We start from the raw sequence: 20,532 nt of genomic DNA on the forward strand, positions 1-20,532 counted from the left end.
CAACTATGACATACAACTATCCACTGGGGCTTTGCGGGAAAAAAAGGAGGAGGATTGGGCATAAATGTTAGCTCAGAGCTGGTCTTCCTCAGCAAAAAGAGGAGGATTAGCATGGATGTTAGGTCAGGGCTGATCTTCCTCACAAAAATAGATAGATAGATAGATAGATAGATAGATAGATAGATAGATAGATAGATAGATAGATGAAAGAAAGAAAGAAAGAAGAAAGAGAGAGAGAGAGAAAGAGAGAGAGAGAGAAAGAGAGAAAGAGAGAAAGAAAAGAAAGAGAAAGAAAAGAGAGAAAGAAAAGAAAGAAAGAAAGGAAGAAAGGAAGAAAGGAAAGAAAGAAAGGAAGAAAGAAAGGAAGAAAGGAAGAAAGAAAGAAAGAAAGAAAGAAAGAAAGAAAGAAAGAAAGAAAGAAAAAGAAAGAAAGAAAGGAAGAAAGAAAGGAAGAAAGAAAGGAAAGGAAGGAAGGAAGGAAGGAAGGAAGGAAGGAAGGAAGGAAGGAAGAATGAATATGGACAGCCGGCAGCTCTAAGGTGTCCTGAAAATGGAACCCTTCCCATGTCTGCAATATCCATCCATGTCCTCTTTCCCCTCCATCTCTCTGTTCTTGGTGGCCAAATTCTCTTGGCAATGACAACAAAAAAATGAAAGTAGGGAATAGCCCATTTCCAGTCTCAGAATTCTATGAAATTTTACTGCCTATCCCCAATCTCCCAGGACTGAGACCCTTTTTATTTTTTTAAGATTAGATTACATTTTAATCTGCTTTAATCAAAGTTTTCTCTCATCCTTGTTATGTATATACATATTCTAATACATAATATTGAAAACATTATTTTTGGCCCTACAATTTCCAGATGGATACATGCCTTTGTAATTATGTTTATAACTCCATTAACTATAGCAATTGGCTAAGTGATGAGTAGTAATGTACTAATACAGGAAAATGGCCCATTTTTATTCAACATAAAGTTTCATATTTTCATCAAGACAAATACCTGAATACTTAATTGTTCAGCAAAAACTCTTACTGTGTACATGTAAGCAATTATAAATCTATTGTAGTTGGTTTACCTTGTTGATTATTCTTTGTTTCTGAATTGTGCATTCAGCATTTCCATGAACACTTTAGAGTCCTGCATCTTTATCTTACCATTTTAAATACTAGGTCATCGACAAAAGTCCACATGACTTGTTCAGTTGTGTGCTAGTGGGTCCTTTGTAGGGTGTCTTCCTGGGTACATCTTCCAATGTGAACTCCAGCTGATGGCCTTGTGACACTGATGTAAATACTGGTGTCTCCACAGACCATGGGGCCAATGATGTGGTCCTTTACAGAGTCATATATAAACTAATACTTTTCATTCAATTAGTGTAAGGAATTCTATGGAAAGTAGATTGGGGACAATTAATAAAAGAAGATTGATTATGAACATGCTGTTAGGGAGAAATATTGAACCTCTGGCTATAAAGGTTTACATTTTATGCAATTAATCAGCCACCCTAACAAACCCCGTTCATAGGCAGGGCTATATACACATATATATTAGATTAAGATTACATCATCTATTAGTTTGAATGTGATTTTTTAAAGTACGCCTTGTTTCTCTTGCACTTTCGTACTGGGAGAAATATGGAATAGATAGAAACCGACTGGATTACTCTGGTCTGAATTCAGATTGAATTCAGGGCTTGAATTCACCAGGGCTTGAATCGTTCAACAAATGAGCCACTAATAGTGGCTACACCACTGGGATTTCCTGATGCAACATCGCGGTCATACACTCTATTGAGGATATGGACTCTAGAATAGGATTGTTCTGTTATCCCGAGGGTAACTTGTTCTGTTGATCAACATTTTGGATCAATAAGTGATAAAATATTTTGATTAGCTGGTCTAGATTTTAATGACTCAGAGGTTATTTTCTTCTCTGAGGTCACCCCAACCAAAATTGTTAGTCCATTTAAGTTTTGTTATCCCTTGATTTGGCTTACCTTTGTTTTTTTTTTTAATGAATTGAAGCTCCATAGGGTCTTCTCGTCTTATTTTCTCATTCCCGCCTCTTCAGGGAAAGGTCAATATCACTGATTAAAGGTAAGAGAGAGTAAAACCCTCGAGTGGCCGTTCATACAAGCCCTCATTTAGACAACAAATGATGATGCTGCCTTTGCAGGGTCCAGTCATTGCAGCCTTTACACCGTGTCACTGGGTAAGCAGTGCCTGTAACACCAGAAATGCCAGAGGAGATGCTTTTGGTAAAGAGGTGGGGGCTGTGTTTGCCGAATTTCTCTTACTTTTTGAAATCTTTCCTTGAATGCCTACCTGTGTTGGGTTAATGATTAATGTAATAAATGATTATTGGGTTGAATTTATTTTATTGTCAACTTTCGGTGATTATCTGTTCTGATATAAGATTATGCAAGGAGAAATAATTCTTGTTCCTCATAGTAACAGTACTACTTCTATGAATTAATAGATTAATGCAGCATTAGATTAGGAGTTAGTTTCTGTGATTGAAATTAAGATAAGTATATTGTTGAACCTGAAGGCTTTCTTAATTTGTAGCTGAATTTAGGCCAACTAGGGTATTGTTTGTACTCCCTCTCTAAGGAAGGTTGTAGCCTGTATCTAAAAGGCTGTACCTCTTTAGGGTTGGGTCGGGTGAGCAGGAGGCTGAACAAGTGTGGACCTGGCTCTGTCCCAGAGGGATGAGCAAGAGACACAGGGCACCTGTTGCCACACACAGCCGCAGCAGACATCACCAATCAGTCACGACGTGCTGGGCTGCAGAGCCCCCAGTCCTCGACAATGTGCTCTCCAAAGCCACTCCCGGGCAGAGCAGGGGACTGTGATGAACCCATTTGCCAACCCAGCTCCCCTAAGACATGCTCCAGGCCTCCTCTCCCCACTTACTCCGCCAGCTCCTCACTGTCCTCGGGACTTAGGCCTTCAAGGCCCGCCAGCAGGCTGCTCCAGCTCTTCTCCCTCCTTCCCATCACCTCCCCTCTCTGCTCCCACTCTAGTTCCAGGGCAAGTTACCTGTGGCTCCTGAGTGCTGCTCCTTGGCTTGGAAGGCCCTTCCTTCACCCCATCCACCCTGTGCACTCCTACTTACCCTTCAAGACTCGACTCCAGTGATGCCTCCTCGGAAAGCCCTCCCTGACGCTCCATCTCCCCAGGCCTGCTCTGAGCCACCACTCTGCCTTCTGCCCATGTCCATCACTGCCTGGAACCTTGCTGGGCTCCCTTGTCTGTTCTCCACATCCAGCCCAGCCCATCAGGAGGGGAGGAAATGCTTAGGCTCAGGGCAATGGAGCAGATTCCTAGACTGTGGTGACACTGCCCACCCCAGGAGAGGTCATTCTTTGGTCACTTCCAGCTTAGGCCCAATGCAGCTCAGGGGGAGCCAGGACACAGGGATGATGGCCCTGCGCTCAGCGGTCACAGGGTTAGCGTAGGGAAAGGGCACAGGGGGCCGGACACAGGGAGGATGGCCCTGCACTCAGCAGGTCACAGGGTCGGCCTAGGGAAAGGGCACAGGGGGCCACACACAGGGGTTCAGGACAAAACTTCAAGTCGACGATACCCTTGCTAAGGGCAGCAGGGGCCAAAGGCAGCTGCACAGCCTTTGAGCTTTTCATCTGCTCAGAGTGTTCCAGGGCTGGATAGAAGGAACTCAGGAGGCCCATCTGAGGTGGAGGTCACCTCGGGGGCATGTAAGCAGAAGCTGAGGGTCCCACAGCAAGTGGAATCTGAAGAGGTGACCTCAAATGTCGTGCAGCTCTAACGTCTCCAAGTTGGAAGTCAGTCCCCTCAGTCACAGCCTCTAGCTGCCCCCTCACAGGGCTGTGCCTCTCAAACACAGCTCCCAAGGCAAGTGGAGGCTGAGGGTGAAGGAAAACTCCTACCCGTGAGAACCGCTGTGATCACAGCCTCCTGCAAGGGGCCAAGGATGATGAGCAAGGGACAGAGGGACTGACCCACACGACTTCCCCTCAGATGCTGAACATGCTTGTGATTCATGGGGCCAATCAGTATCGGTCCTCATCCTCCACTCCTCTCTCCCCAAAAGGACATGTCAGTGTTTACTATGACATCCACAGACACATCAAGGGCATCTGGGAAGAATCATGTGTACATCTGGAGAGAAGGGCACTGTGAAAACCAGTAATATCTGCATCCATGTGTGCAGATACCGACATCTACATACAGCTGTCACATTCCTCCAGCAGCCCCGGAATACTCCGCAATCACGCTGGCAGATTTTGGCACATGGGAGCCAAACCAACTGGTGGTGTCCCCGAATGCCACCACTGCTGGGGCCTACCTTGATGTTGGGGGGAGGCAGGGTGCCATGCCCCATCTCACAAAAGTCTGGCTGGTGTCCAGGAGGGTCTCACAGCCTTCGACCATCATGCCCTCCATGGCTATGTTTTCCTGGATGCTCTCTGTCTCATTTACTTCATTGTGCATTATCCTGTGGGGACAGAAAATAAGTCAGAGACAGGCTGCCCCCGTCTCTCAGGGAGAAGGGAATGCTGGGCCTCTGGCCAGACCTAGGAAGAAGGCCTGGCACCCAGGATTCTCAGGTGGAGCCTGTGGTCACAAAGGGGGAGAGAGAATGCATATTGAATGACCACCGTGCTGGGCACTCTATGGGCATAAGCTCACATCATCCTTCTGACAGGCCAAAGAGAAAGGTGTTCTTATTTCAGAGTGAAGGAAATGGAGATTAATAGCTAGAAAACAGGTCTGATTTAAAAGTCTAAACCTCGTGGAACAGAGATGGAAAAACTAGGAGGAGGACCGGAGTAGAGGAAAGAACCTTTCTTCACTATTCTGCCCCCCACACCACTACTGGCCTTATCTCCATCCATAGAACTCCACCCACCCATCCTGCCTCAGGGCCTTTGCACTTACTGTCTCCATCCCTCCCCCAATGCACTTTATACAGTTGCTTCCTTAATGTTCAGGCCCTGGAATGGCTTAGTTTTGGAACACCTGGCAATCCCACTGGCTCACAGAAAGACTGACTCCAGTAGGCTCCAGCACGTCTTGGGGGGAGCAAGACACACCTTGCCCCTCAATCTGAGAATAATGACAACACTCTTATTTGTCATCTTCTGACTGCCGCAACACCCCTCCTCCAGAAGGTGGCGCCATTTAACTGCTTTTTAAAACTAGCATTGCTGGGAAAAGAGGTGTTTGAGTTGCCAACTTTGCTAAGAGCCTTGATGGGTTTTCAGGAGTCTTAGGAAGTTAGTAATTTTGGCGGGAGGAGCGTCTGGAAAAAGTACTCCACCTACTCCAAGAAAAGTACAAAACCCCTTATTTGTCTACTGATGCCTCAAATTCTACAACCACGACCAGATCACCAAGAGGGCTGGTTAATATGCGTGGCTTAACGAAGTTCTCTAGTAGACACTGTCCAACTTAACTCTCCCAGCAGTGAGAGATGACACTGGTCGAGCTGGATCGGTGATTAACGAACTCAGCGTGATGAGCAAATGACTGGGCCCTTCTGACCCTCAGTTTGCTCATCTGTAGAAGGTCGGATGAGGATGGAAGAGAATGCATTTCACGTGCTGACCTCAGGCCCAGCATATGGCAGGTGCTTGAGTAAAGGGCAGTGATCACTGTTTCTAGTATCACTGGTTGCAAAGGTGTTATTATAAAACTACTGTTATCGTTGTTTTCTGGTTATCAGACTGAAGCATGGAGATGGGGTCTCTTTCTTAGGAGCCTCAGTCCCTCCATCCCAGCAACTCTCTTCTCAGCAGCCCAGGCCCTAGCCCTCTTCTGGAAGGGACAGGGTACAGGGAGGCACCTTTCAAGGATATGCTAGTTCCCTGGATATGGACTCATTTTTGCAGGTTAGCAAAGGTAAGCAGAACCATTTCTTTTGACGAGGGTGGGGATTTTGCTGAGGAGGGCTGTATTTGCTACAAACAAGGGGGCGATCCCACAGTAGCAACACTAGTTTCACTGTTAGACAAGTGCCAGATGCAGCTGCTCAGGACTGCTGCCAGCCCCTGCTGGGGTTTGTGTTGAGAGCCACACTGTCACCGCAGCTGGGGAGGAGTGCCCAGGGCCGCAGTCTGCCGGGGGAGCTGGAATTGACGACCTGGGTTACAGTGAGCCCAAGAGATGAGGTTCAGGAGAAAAAGCGGGACAAAGGCCAGAGGTAGGAGAGAGTCAGCCCCAGGGGAGGAGTGTTTCTGAGCAGAGCCAGGGAGGATTTGTTATCTGCTGGCTTCCTGCCCGGCTGGGAGCTTTCCTCAGTCCCCCAAGGGAGGGAGAGAGGAGGATGAAAGGGCTGCTGTCAGGGCGACAGGAAAACCCTCATCTGTGTCACTAGGGCTGTGTTCAGGCCAGGTGCAGGTGATCAGGTGGGACAAAAGACGAGTAGGCTTCGGGAAAGGGGATCAGGGTCTTGGGACAAACGTCTTGGCACCCATGTAGCTTCCTCACCACTGCCCACACCGGGATAGGGCATCCCGCAGGGACAAGGAGCCTCGTTGGAGCCCCAAGTCTTCTCCTTGGGGAAGTGTACAGGATTTGGCTCCTTGGGGCAGGAGAGGACTGGGGTCCCCACCCCACAATGCTTTTTGTTAGTCTGCAATCACACTCTGATTACATCTGCTCCCTGAATGAACCTCCACTCTGGGGCAAGTGCCCTGTCCTGCTCCAGCCTGGTCCTCCCTCTGCCCAGCTGGGAGACGTGGCCTTACTGGCTGCCTTTTGCTGGACTCAGGAAGCCATTTAGGGCACTGAGTGGTTGGCAGGTCTGGGGACTAGACCCTACACGCTGCAGACCGACCCTCCTTTGCAGCTTCTGGCAGCCCATCACTGACTACAAGGTTGCTCATCATCTCTTGGCTTGCACAAAGTGGAGACCCCAGGGCTCAGCTCTTGGTACACATCTCGATCCTGCCTAAACTCACTCCTCTGGTGATCTCACCAGTCTTATGACTTTAAATACCATCTCCGAGCTGATGGCTCCCGAATGGCTCGCTCCCTTACACTCCAGACTCAAACGCCCTCCTCCCTTCTTGTCCCCTCCACCACTGTTGTCCATCTCAAGTTCAACATGCCCCCAGTCAAGCTCCAGTGAAGCAAGAAAGACTTCCCCTCCACACCTACCCATCCTGCCAGTTTTTCCATCTCGGTTAGCAGTAACTCCAACCTTCTGCATGCTCAGCCAAAAACTCTGGAATCACCCTTGAGTCCCATCTTCTTTCACCTCACATCTAATGCATCAGAAACTCCTGTTAGTTCCATCTTCAAAACACACCCAGAATCTGAACCTCCTCCTCACCTCCAGTGCCACCACCTGGTGCAGGCCACCGTCAACTGCTGCCTGGGCTGTTGTAGTGGCCTCTTCCCTGGTCCCTCTATTTCTGCCCTGGCAGAGGAAGGTTCCCTCTGGGCTTTGGGAACAGAAAGAGGGGCAGCAGAGGGGCCTTGACCAGAGGGCTGGGGCCTCTGACACTGGACAAGTCATTGGCTTGTCCACCCATGACACTGCCTGCTGTTGAATGCAGCCTTGGGTACATGAAGGCCCATCACCCAGGCTCCCCTCTGGGGCTCCTATACCACACGTTGTGACACACTGACACTGGAGAACAGGGGAAGTTGGCAGAGTGCCTGCGAGTCACTGGGCGGATCCCCGTCCTGGCAGATGGGCCCACGTGAGTGCTCAGGGCCCTTCCTCGAAACCCATCTGTGCCAGGGACAGCACACCACCCACACCATCCCACCAACTTTCCCCTGGGCTTGAGCTGTGAACTCCTCAGATTGCTCCAGGGGCCCTGCTTCCAGGTGGGGCAGGCTGGGGGTCCCCCAACCACCACCCCTTGGGATCCTAACCTGAACAAGAGATTTTACCATCTGGGGCTCAGCAAACTCCCACTGGGGAGCATCCTCAGTCCTGGCTTGTCCATTGGTGGGGGCACCTGGGAGCCGGGCTCACCCAGACAGCCCCCCCAATTTAGCCCTGGCGTCGTCCAGGCTGTTGGCTCGATGTGCTGATGAAAAGTGGGCCAGGAGCTCGTGCAGTGTCAGAATGTGTTGGGAATCTGCAGCAGGGAGAGGCAGGGGTCAGGGACAGAGGCAAGGATGGGGAAGGACAGAGGGACAGGGAGACAGAGGCAAGGAGAGAGACAGTGATGAAGCAAGTCAGAGACAGAGCAGCAACGTAGCGAGGGAGAGAGAGACAAAGGAGACAGAGAATGGTTCTCTCAGCTCCCAGCACTCCCACCAGCAGGGCTGAGGATAGACACCCACAGCACTTTTGATCTCAGACTCTAACGTGGAGCCTCTTCCAGGGTCTTGTCTGGGCCAAGAGCCCAAAGCTTGAGGCTCTAAGCTAGCAGGAGGAAGGGCCTGGAAGTGGGCTCAGGACCAGGAGCTCCCCCTCACCTTCCCACACTGCCTGCTCTGTGGAGCTGGACAGGCCTGCCATCCGCTGGGTCAGGGTCTGGCTCTAACCCCATTCTCCAGGCAGCCCAGAGCTGGGGCCTGTTAGGGCCTGGGCTGTCCCGGCCATGGCCCCCTGGTGCCCCCAGGTGTGGCTTCCTCCCAGCTAGGGCCCTCACTGCCCTGGTCCCCAGTAGGCTCCCCAGGCATGCGCCCTCAAGGACAGGGCTAGGTGCCAGCTGGAACATGGGGTCAGTGAGGAAGGCCTCCAGCACCCTCTCCTTGCAGTCAGTTTGGCCTCATAGTGCTTCAGCAGCTTGTCAAAGTCACGTCGCTGTTCTGCTTGCAGTGGGCCAGGATCTGCAGGCTGTACTGGTGGCTGGAGACCAACTCCTGATAGAAATTGACCATCAGCAGCAGGATGGCCAACGGACCTGCTCGGGAGATGCCCCACAAGCCCTCGGTCACCCAGCCCCACCCACGGAGGTCAGGTCCAGGTTCAGAGCTCCCACCCAGAGACACCCTTGCCTTTGTGGATGACTCTGGCACCACTGCCCTATCCAGGGCCAGATAGGTGGCCCCAGGCATCGGGACTGCATCAGAGTCACAGATCTTTATAGAGATGTGGCCGTGTCTAGTCCAACACCTGTGTATTGGAAGGTCAGAGAGGGCTGTTGTGGGTGCTGTGGTGTGCCTCGCCGCCTGAGGGTCTGAAGGGCCACTCAGCTCCGGAGCTTTGGGGGTTCGGCTGAGGCCTCTGTGGTAACTGAATTGCAGCTCCACATCCCCCTTGGCCCTGGCTCTCCCAAGAGGCCTCCCTCCCAGAGTGCCCCACCAGTGACAGAAGTGACCCATCCGTGGTCATAAGGTGAGTCAATAGCTGGCCTGGAACCAGGTCTCCTGAGTCCCCCATTCCAGGGCTTCCCCCATATGACATGTCCTCCCGAGTCACGTCCCATCAGCTGTCTGTCCCTTTATCCATGTGTCCCTGTCCTTCCATGCCTCCCCTGGTTCAGCAACTTGGGTCTGCTGCTGGCCCGCTCTGTCCCAATCTCCTGGATACACAACACCCTGCCTTCCAGCCCCTGAAACACCAGCCAATCTCCCCAAACCTGTCCTTCAGTATTTGATTGGCAGGGATGGACCCACTGAAACCTCTGCTTACAAACTCCATTAAAAAAGAAAAATGTGCTTTCTTTGCGATGAACTCTAAGTGGGAGCTTATGCAGGGCATTCCACTACCCAAGGGACAGCACCTTCAACCACGCAACTACAGGAAGTGCAGACCTCGTCCTTCTAGGGCCTCTTCTCATTGTGACCTTGGAGAAAAGCGGGGCTCTCTGACTTAGGGAAGTGAACAACAAAATGTCACACTCAGTATGGGAGAGGCGCAATGCAGGGGTCCTGCTGTGGAGCCCTTGGGGCCGTCATGGCGGTACAGCCAGCTCGGAGAGCAGTGACGCAGGGTGGACGGAGTGGGAGCCTTGACTGTGCTTCTACCTTTTATTTCAGTCATTCTACTTTTGGAAACCTGTCCCAAGGAGATGCTCTCCCATATGAACATTTCAGATGCAGAGATGAGTGTTTGTAGTAGCAACAAGTTGCAACAACTTTAAGAGCCAATGATGGGAGATGGCTGCATGGATGAGGGCATGCTCACAGGTACTGGAGCATCATACAGCCATCAAAAAGCATACTTTCAGCATGAGAAAACATTTGTGCTATAATGTTAAGTAAAAAAAAACACATCAAGATTCAAATTCAATATTCATGTGTGACATTATTATTATTATTGTTTTTTTGTGAGGAAGATCAGCCCTGAGCTATCATCTGCCAATCCTCCTCTTTTTTTTTCTTTTTTTGCTGAGGAAGACTGGCCCTGGGGTAACATCCATGCCCATCTTCCTCCACTTTATATGGGATGCCGCCACAGCATGGCTTGACAAGCGGTGAGTCGGTGCGCACCCGTGATCCGAACCAGCGAACCCCGGGCCACCGCAGCAGAGTGCATGCACTTAACCACTTGCACCACCGGGCCGGCCCCTGTGACATTATGTAAATAAAATGGGGGTAAAAACCCCAAGACCTGTGCACAGAAAAAATTTTGAAGAAAACACACCAAAGTCTTTACAGTGGTTTTCTTTGGGAAGCAGAACTATGGCTGTTATAGCTTTTAACATTTTCTGCTTTCCTAGATTGTCAAATTTTCTCAAATGGGTTCATATATATAATTTTTAAAAGGGGAAAAGTAGATAAGAAACTAAAAATACCTCGCTTCGTCCTAGAAAAACAGCTTGCCAACTTGTCTTTCCTCTTCTGCTCCCTCTGAGGGATTCTGTGTGTTTTTAAGGGGCCGCTGTTACACCCCGGGAGGATGGAAGTGCCGCCAGCCTGGAGGAGTGGACCCTGGAGAGGGACTTCTCAGGTGGATTTGGGTGCAGGTGGGGCTGGGGACCTCTGCCAGGGCTTCCTGCTCACCCAGGCCCCAGTGGGCCAGCTGGAGATGCAGGCCTTCAGGCCTTGGTAGAGACCTGGTGCAAACACACGATGGCCTCACTGACAGAGGAGGCACAGGGTAAGCTCCGGCCATGGAGTTCCTGCCCCTCCAAGGGTTCCCCGCCCCCAAGTCCAGCAGAGCTTAGGGGCCCAGGGAGAGGGCAGAGGTTGCCACCACCCGTGGGACTCTAGCAGCAAATGTCTTTCTCATGTGACACCTTATGTGAAAACCTCATCAGCGGGATACACTATGTAATTTGTGGGGTCCAGTGCAGAGCAAATAAGCAGGACCCCTTTTTAAAAAATGACAAAATTTCAAGATGGTGACAGCAGAGCACTAAACCAAACACAAGCTTTTCTAAACATGGTCACACACCCCAGAAGCTGGCAGAGGACAGGAGCTGCTCTCACTGCCAGCCTTCCTGGCACCCTCAGTGCCCACCTGCTGGGGTGACCCTGAGGGATCTTAGAGGAACTCAGGGCTCTGGAGAATTCAGAGGAAATGCCACTGATGATGTGAAAAGAGCTAGGGCTTGAGACCCACACAGAGCAGGCTCAAATCTGCCCTATGCTGCTTCTTCTTCTGCAGCTGCTTCTCAGCTGTGTGACCTCTAGCAAGATGCCTAACATGTCTGAACCTCAGAAAACCTCTTTTCTGTAAAATATGAAGGTGAAATGAGGTCACTCCTGCAAGTAATGGGACAATTTGAGGGCCTGTCTTGACATGAGTGCAGCCATGTTTGGCCGTTCCATTGACCTACAGCCACCAGCACACAAAGAAATATAAAGCTGCTTTCTGTGTGGTGGGAACTGGCCTTTCTCCCACGGAGATAGTTGCAATTTGTAACATCTCAAGGTCCTTTGGGCATTGTAGCCTGGGACAGACTGGCCATCTGTGCTGGGCTGGGACCATAACCAGGGAAAACAATGCACATGCACAACTGCCAGGCTGGGACAATAACCAGGAGGCTCAGTGCACATATGCCACTGATAACCATTTGTGCATGGGAACACTGAATGCTTGCTCTGTAAACTCTGTAACTGTTTACTCTGAAAACTACTGACGCTATATAAACCGCTGGAGACTGAGGCCTGGTGAGAGTCTCACCTGTGAAGGGGACACCTGGCCCAGGACTTTTGATGATTGGATTCCCGCCCAGCCATGTCAATTGAAGGCACTCTCCCAGCAGTGGGGAGTGGATGTTGTGAGTAACCAATCTGATGTGTACTCTTTTCAGTCAACCTGGTGTCTGAATTTCTGATTGATTTGTGTCATTTCCCTTCAGTCGATGTCGATGTTTCCCTTTCCAATTGAGCTAGTGTTTTTCCCTCTTATTATTTGACCTATTCGGATCTGTTTGCGGACTATCACCTTTACTCTCTTCTGTATAATAAAATATACCTTCAGTCCATTTGTTTGGAGTGGCAAGTTTCTTTTACATCTCCAATCGAATCCCCTGAACCTCTCAAAACAGGGCCTGGTGCAGAGAAGGTGCTCAGTAAATGCTAGCTCTCCACCACTCCCTTTTGGGGGGAAACTTAGAAAAGCAAAAACACCTGGATTCTCCCAAGCACCTGCTCTGTCACCACCTAAAGAGACCTGGGGAACATGCCTTCTCATTGTCAGTTTAGCACCAGGCTGGGTAAGGGGCCCCTGAGCAACCCTGGCAGCCACATTTGCCATGGCTCCCCTCCCAGCACCCTCTTCCCCGCCCGTACTCCCCAGCCAGCCAGCTCCAGAACACAGCCCGAGTCTCCTCTCCCAGGATGAGCTGTAAGGATGCCAGAGAGACTTCTTCTACTTCCTGCAGCCCCCTCCCCTCCCAACTGTTCCTCCTCTGCCCCTGCTCATCACTCCCAGCTCCTACCTCCCTGGGGACCTGGGAACCTCCCCAATGTGTCTGGGGTTTCAGCTGAATGACAGAGGGGAAGCCAAAGGGACCCTGTCATGCACTCCATTTGTGGACAGGAAAACAAGCCCAGAGAGAAAGAGTGAACCCCTCCAGGAGTCAGGGTAGCCCCAGCCTAGGAGCCTGTCCCCATCTCCCTGCAGTGGTCTCTGTCTTTCTCTGCCACATCAGATGCCCCTTACTGGTCCCATTCTCCATGTGTGCTCTCTGTTCCATCTCTCTGTGATGACCCAGCACTTTGGCTGTTGGAGGCCCCTAGTGTTGTCCTCCAAGGGGAGCTGTCACAGGGGACTGTGCCTTCTCACAGCAGTTTGTGCCCTGAGGGCAAACCCCCACCTGGGGTCTCACTCGCGCAGTACAACAAGAGCAGGGGGTGGAAAGTGCTGAGTGGGCGCAGAGACACCTCTGAGCTAAGTGGCACACATCCAAAGATAGTAGCTCAGGAAATCACAAATGTGCCACAGAGCCAGCTCTGCTCCCTTTTCAGGGCATGTGGCTTTGTCCCCTCAAGGCCACTTGCTGAACCGCAGGATGCATGGGCTCTGACAATTGAGCGAATGGAGCACTTTAAAAGCAAAATGGGACAGTTACCCTCTGTCCACTTCCGGGTTGCTAAAACTACCCCGGCCTGTGCTTGAAGAGCGGCTGAAAATATCTAATGGAGAAATATTCAGGGCCGATGCAGGCTTTTCTATTTTTTCGATTCTCTGAGAACCTTGGCACATGAAATAATGGCTGTTCTTGGATCTGACCTCTAAAGAGCTAAGAGACTTACACACACAGGCTTGTGCAGAGCTCAGAGACACGTGGATGCCCAGTCAGCACCCTCACTGCCCTGATGTCATCACCCCCATGCCAGTCTGCTCTCTTTGCCAGTTCTGGGATTTGGACGTGGTATCCTTTTCTCTTTAGGATGGTGGTGTGTGTGTGTGTGGGTGAGTGTGTGGGTAAAAGTAGTCTGTATGTAAAACTGATGGCGCTCTTCTCAGAGACATCTACAGGACATCTACTCCACAGGGACCAGAGCAAAAACCAGACGCAGTCAGGTCAGGCGCTCTGCTCCCTGCACAGGCAACACCAGTAGTCTGGGAGTCGGATTTAAAGATCGGGCCAGGTGGGCAAAGCTCTGGAGAGCTGTGAGCCTGGGGACCCTGCAGAAGCCTTGGGCCACAGCCCATCCCTGCTATGAACCAGTGTCAGGATGGAGGCAAGAGCCCCAGCCCTGCTGGGCTCGCAGAGGCTGCCTTTCTCTTACCCTGCAGGTCCCTTCTGGGGATGCATTTGCTTTGGATCCGGGTTGGCTTGGCTGACGTCCAAGGCTAGCTCAGTTGACCCTTGTCAACGATGGCGATGGAGAGTTGGGACTCGGGCTTACACCCCAACTCGCCTGCTAGAGTCCAGCTCTGGCTACCCAACCTGGCTCAATGCCTGGCATCTCAGCTGAGCCCTGCCCACTTGCCATCCAACAGTCTGGCCTTCTTGGCCCATCAGAGGCAAATCCTCATTTGCCACACCCATTAGCAGCACTGCTCATTGGCTCCTGCCACACCCCAGTCCCCTGTCTGGAGACAGTGTCTTTAATCCAGAATGCATTTAGTCAGTGCAGTCATTGATGGGGGAATTAGTCCAGGGTTTTCTCTTGTTTATTAGCAGTCAAGGTTTTGCTAAACATCTCTGTACTTCTTGCTTTTCCAACAGCTGCCACACAACTCAGTTCTCTCTCCTTCATTCTCCATCCCCTCTGGCCTCTTACAAGCCTAAGAGATGCCCATCTCTGTCTCCCTTTGCGCCAATCCTGTCAGCATGTCCTGATGGAGTCTCTGTGGTGGGCACCATGCTGGGCATGGGTGAGACACAGCCGGAGGTGGATGTCAGATCCCTTCCCTGGAGGAGCTTCCAGCCTAAGAAGGGTGTCAGATACCCACAGAGGTAACTTATACTCCAACAAGGTGAGGCCAGAACAGAGGTGTGCCCCTACTGCAGTGGGAGGGTCTCACCATGGAAGCCACAAGCGCTACCCAGAGGTTTTGCAGGACAAAAAAGGAGCCCAACTGGGCTGGCCCCGTGGTGTAGAAGTTAAGTGCACACACTCCGCTGCTGGCGGCCCAGGTTTGGATCCCGGGTCTGCACCGACGCACCGCTTGTCGGGCCATGCTGTGGCGGCGTCCCATATAAAGTGGAGGAAGATGGGCACAGATGTTAGCCCAGGGCCAGTGTTCCTCAGCAAAAAGAGGAGGATTGGCATGGATGTTAGCTCAGGGCTGATCTTCCTCACAAAAAAAAAAAAAAAGGTGCCCAATAGGTGTGCTATAGGATGGAAGGAATTGGAGCAGAGGGGATGGTGTGAACAAAGATGCAGAGTATGACAGGGTGTTGAGTGCAGGGCAGCAGGGGTGTGGATGGCAGGAGGAACATGGGAAACAGGACTCAAGGCATAGAGTGGGCCCTGCAGAGGGGCTGCCTCAGAAGGGGTCAAGGCGGCCCTCTCTATGTCAAAGTTGGTTTGCAACCCTGATTCCACGGCTACAGTTTTACCTTAAACCATGAATTAAGATCGCTGCAGTTTATTGCAGAGTCAGCCTTCCAGGATTCTGAGTGCTCCCAAGCCAGGAAAATACCACAACCGTCTCTAAACTCCTACCCTGCCCTTTAGGGCTGCCTAAGCCATCCCAACTTACTTCCAATCATAAATGGGAGAAAAATAGCTATTAAAACAATGAAATGGTGGCAAACTGAGGATTCTAGAGAAGCAGAGGATTCTTCCTAGAGGAGGATGGTCCCGTTGCTTTAGATGGTCCTTGGAGCTTTTTGATTACCAAAGATGGGGCCCAAGAGGGCTGTTTAGATGGAAGAGAAGAGACTGAGCAGAGCTGGATAGTTTCGATAATAAATTTTGTGCAGACTTTTGTTTGGGTGTGATCTCCTGTTACCTCTAGGGAGAGATGGCTGTGGGTGCGGGCTCTGGGGGTGGAGAGTATAGAAGGAGTAGAGACAGGGCCAGTGTCCTCGATGTGTGACCTGTGCACAGCCTGCTTAGAAGGGCCTAATGCCTGGTTTAAGGCTCTGCTGTTGCTGCCTTGAAATTCTTAAGAGCCCTGCATTTTCATTTTGCACTGGGCCCAGCAAAGTATTTAGCTGGTCCTCAAAAAAGGTGTAGACAAGGGTATATTGGTAAAGGATTAACGACCAGCTCTCTGAAAGAAAAACTCTGACTGGTAGCACTGGCCGATTTCCATGGTGTAAACATTCTTACCTTGGCCCATTTTAATCTACCAAAGGGTGAATAACAAGCTTGCAAGATTCTTGAAAATTTCACAACCAACTTGCAAGTTGATATGAGCCAGCTCTGGTACATCACTGGACGGGGGCGAGGGTTTTGACAGATAAAGGGATTATGAACACTCCCACCACCAACAAAATGGCAGTTGGAAGCATGTGGAGAGAGGTCAGTGTCAGGAGAGGAGGTCAGCAAGAAATCCCTGTAGCAGGAAAGGCTGAGTGACAGGAGGGCAAGGATGTCTTCTATTCACCTGTAAGCCATTTTCTGTTTCAGTACTGGAAACCCCCTCTACTGTATCTAAGCCTTTCAGAGAGTCTGGTCCATACTTGCCAGTGTCGGGGTCTTGGGGACTGAAGGAGGAGTCAGTCGGATGTCATTAGGGCTTTCGTGGATACTCTGGTTCTCCTCCTGGGACAGGGCAGGACTGTACTGCCCAGGACCCTGAAGTCGGGTGTGGTCATGTGACTCGCTTTGTCCAATGAAATGTGAGCAGAGCTGTCAGGCACCATTTGCCACATTGCTTCCCCTGCCATGGGACTAGTGAATTTCCTGATGGTGGAGCCCCGTCAGCCTGTGTCCCTGTCTCTGAGAATGTGGTGGAGCAGAACCCACAATGAACACAGTGTGAGAGAGAAAGCAATCTTTGTTGTTTTAAGACACTGAGACTTGGGGGTTGTTTGTAATTGCAGTAGAATCTAGCTCCACCTGACGGACACATGGAGTGACCACACGGGGGTAAGGAGCAGTCAAGACTGAGTGAAGACAGCCATTGTGAGAAGTGATACAAGAAGTCAGGAGAGCAGAATTGGAAGTCAGATGTGGCCAGGAAAATGGAAGACCCTAGAAAATCCTCAGGAATATGTGGGATGGTGCCTGAGGAATTTTTCTGGCTATCAGAGCAAATGTGGCCCAAGAGAGCTTGAAGCCATCCAGGTGACGCAGTGGTTCCCGAACATGCACCTTTTATCTGGCCCGTCTCCCCAGCAAGGAAGGAATAAGTTGTGGGTCAGCCACAGGCCAAGGATCTACACCAGGAGACCCAAGGTTAAGCCTGGATTCCAGCGCTGGAAGTGACCTTAGAGTGACTTTGCATAAGTCCCTTCCTCTTCTGTGGACCTCAGAGTTCTCAGATCCCTCCCAGCTCTGACGTTCTAAGACCCTCTGTCTTTGTCATGGGCGTCACTCCTCACTTATTTGGCTCGTCAGCGCCTCCTGCCTACCTGATGGCCTACTTCCTGGGAAATGGGCTCTGTTTCACCATCCTGGAGCCCCTCCAGAGCACACAGGTGCCCTCTGCCCGGCAGGATATGTCTGTGTGTGTGTGTGAGAGAGAGAGACAGAGAGACAAAGAGAGAAAAGGAGGGAAGGAGGGAGGGAGAGAGAGACTACAGCCAGAAAGCTTTACCAAGCTGATCTTTCAAAGTCTTCTTTAAAAAATTTATTTGCCCTGGAGAGTAATGCACTCAGTTGGAAACATTGCTCCAAATTCCCACCAAACAGGCCTCTGCTGCCACACTGACAAACACACACACAAGCACACACACACTTTCAGTCAAAACTGACCAGTTTTGTGCTCCCCAGCACCAGAGAGGGCCCTGACCTTTGCACCCACCCCTTCTTTGGCCTACCAACCCCCAAAATCTTTCAAGGCCATATGCGACATGAACCCATACCCTCTTTGGCCATAAAATGACTCATTATCTACCTGGATTCACTCCTCAAGCTCTAATATGTCACCAAGCACACTCTACCACAATCAGATCTTAAGGGTAGGAACTTCCATCTCTTTACTGTCTACCACAGAGCCTGATGTCCATTCATTCATCAAGCCCCTACAGAGTACCCACTATGTGAGAGGCAGAAGGGACAGAGTGATAAATGACTCTGCCTTCATGGAGGTCCCACCATGCCTGGTGGGGTACAGAAACCCAAGGAGCTGGCTTTGATGTGGCATGCTTACAGTGGGAAAGCCGTTGGAGCAGGAGGCATGGAGCACATTCTGGGATGAGAGTCCCCAGGAGGAGGCATTCGAGCTTGGTAGGATTCTACCAGGCAGAGAAGCCTAGGGATGGCAGAGGCACTCCAAACAGAAGCCCCAGCATGTGCAAAGGCCAAGAGGTGCTCAGCTCATGACCAGGGATCACTGGCTGGAGCCCCGAGTGTTGAGGGAAGAGGAGCCTGGGGAACAGGATTAGGCAGTGGTCAGCTGATCTTAGGCAGTTAGTGAACAAGTGAGTGAGTGAATAACACCCTTGATCATGATGCCACTAACTTGATACTGGTCCCTAGACCTATTCCCTGGTCCCTAGCAAGGACTCAGCTTGGTTTCAGGGATATGTGTAGGGCTAGGCTAGATCTCAGAATGAACCAGATGGTTTAGACACGGGACAAGCCCCCATCCCAGGAGCCATGTGGGAAGAGGCTACGAGTAGAGTGGGAAGACTGGCAAGTAGACACGCAGACCTGGGTTCTAGTCCTGCCTCTGCCACCTCCCAGCTGTGTGAGCTTGGGCAGGTGACTTGAGTTCTCTGAGCCTGCTTCCTCGTTCGATCCTATGAGGATGGTTGTGGGGACTGACTAAGGAAGCATGTCTGACAGAGCCTGGTGCAGGGTAGAAGAGGTGTGTGGAATCTGAAACTTTTGTTCAAACTCAAGTTCCAAGCTAATGTGACCATAGTTCAGAGCTTGGCAGCGGCACCATAAGATGGAATTGGCAATTTCAGATCTTTGAACATTCCAGGCAGAGCTGGCTTCAAGGGCGTGTGATGGGGTCCTATGCTCAGAAGGCCCCATGCTTGGGGCTTCAAGTTCTGTGGTTGCCACCTTGAAGTTCTTAACCATTTCTCTTTGAATTTGTGTTTCAGGAGTAACATCTGATGGAACAATTGAGCACGCCCCAGGGGAGTGGGACTCAGCCCTCATGTGTTCCTGCCTCCTGCTGCCTCCCTGGGATTGTTTCTCAGCTGCTCGCTCCCCACATGCTGGCACCCCAGAACCCATGACCTCCTCTACCCTCTGTCTGGGAGTAAATGGGTTGAGTCAGCCAGGAAGACTCACATCCCACCGTGAGTCACCCTCCACCCTCTGCAGGGGCCTCGGGGTAGGTGCAGAAAGGGTGGGTGCAGTGCACACCCAATGCTGTCTCAGAGCAGGGGGAGGAGACAATACCTGGGCACTAGGTGGGTGACTCAGCATGGGCCTCTTGCCCACCCCTCATCTAGGTACCAAGTGTATCATGGCACAGAGGTTAGAGGAGGTTGGAGGTTGATATTGGGGGGTCGCCTGTCTGCCATGGGTGGGTTGGTGGGATGTGAGAAGGGGAGGTCGACTTCCCTAGGGCCTTGCATTTTTCCCTTGCCTCAGGCCCTACAAATCATGCAGCTGAACCTGGTTAGAATCTATGTTTCCATTTTCCCGTCCTCAGCTCAGCGTCCACGGTCCTCGTGTGACATGGCCAAATGGCTCTGAGCATCTGGTGAGCATGGTGAGATGAGGGGGGAGAGGCAATCACATCATTCGGCGCTGGGGTAGACAGCTGGTGAGGGGCGTCTAAGGGACAGAGAGCCAGCGCCTCTCAAGCTTTAATGTAAATGGCAATCAACTGGGATGTTGTGAAAGTGCAGATTCTGATTCTGGAGGTCTGGGCAGGGCCTGAGATTCTGCATTTCTAACATGCTCTTGCTTCATGGACCACATTTTGAGTAGTGAAGTTTTGGAAGGCTTAACCTAGCAACAGTGTGGCCTCCAGACTGATGTCCAGTGAGCCCCTGTAGGAGCTCTTACAACAGTCAGAGGGAACGACTGCTTGGAACTGAGCCAGGAGCCCACACTATGATGACCTACCAGGACCCTGTGTCCTCGGACACTTCAGCTGATAATGTGGGAATGCTTAGTCAATGTGGTCATCAGCAGAGTAATTAAAAACTCGCCCATAAATAACCTCACTCAATCCTCACACTCTTGTCAGGCAAGTAGAGAAAGGCTGTTTTATAGATGAAGGAATGCAGGGACAGAGGATGGGGGGACGTACTCCAGGTTGCAACTGTCAAGTGGCAGAGGTAGGATCTGAACTCAGATCTGACTAAGGCCCTTCCCACTCTGCCAGCATCACTAACTTTAAGTTTGGAGGCTGGCCTAGCTGTGACTGGAAGCTGGCTCCCTGCCTGTCATGTGCCCCCCGATCCTGCAGGAGCCCGGAATGTGAGGTGTTGGGCCTGTGCCTTGGGCCCCCTGGCCAGCCTCATCTGCACCCCTAGCCAGCAGTCACCTCTGCCTTCAGCCGCTTGATATTGATCTCCCCATCCTCGATCTGCTGCTGTAGCTGCTTGGCCACTGTCTTCTCCGTCTCCACGATGTGCAGCAGGTGCAGGTACTTCTGCATCAGTGCTTCGTGCTCCCTGGCCAGGGTCTGGGAACTGTGG

The 20,532-nt window shown here is 51.1% G+C and overlaps 1 long non-coding RNA gene across 1 annotated transcript; it reads right to left on the reverse strand.

Annotated features, from left to right (window-relative positions):
• Nucleotides 1-1,809: 1,809 nt before the first annotated feature.
• On the reverse strand, nucleotides 1,810-20,532 carry LOC131402966 (uncharacterized). Its single transcript, XR_009219099.1, has 3 exons — nucleotides 20,379-20,532; nucleotides 4,335-4,484; nucleotides 1,810-2,091 (listed from the first exon to the last, which is right to left on the reverse strand). It is a non-coding gene; the product is annotated as an uncharacterized LOC131402966 (long non-coding RNA).

This window comes from Diceros bicornis, unplaced genomic scaffold, assembly GCF_020826845.1.
Source record: "Diceros bicornis minor isolate mBicDic1 unplaced genomic scaffold, mDicBic1.mat.cur scaffold_397_ctg1, whole genome shotgun sequence".
Classification (NCBI taxonomy): Eukaryota; Metazoa; Chordata; class Mammalia; order Perissodactyla; family Rhinocerotidae; genus Diceros; species Diceros bicornis.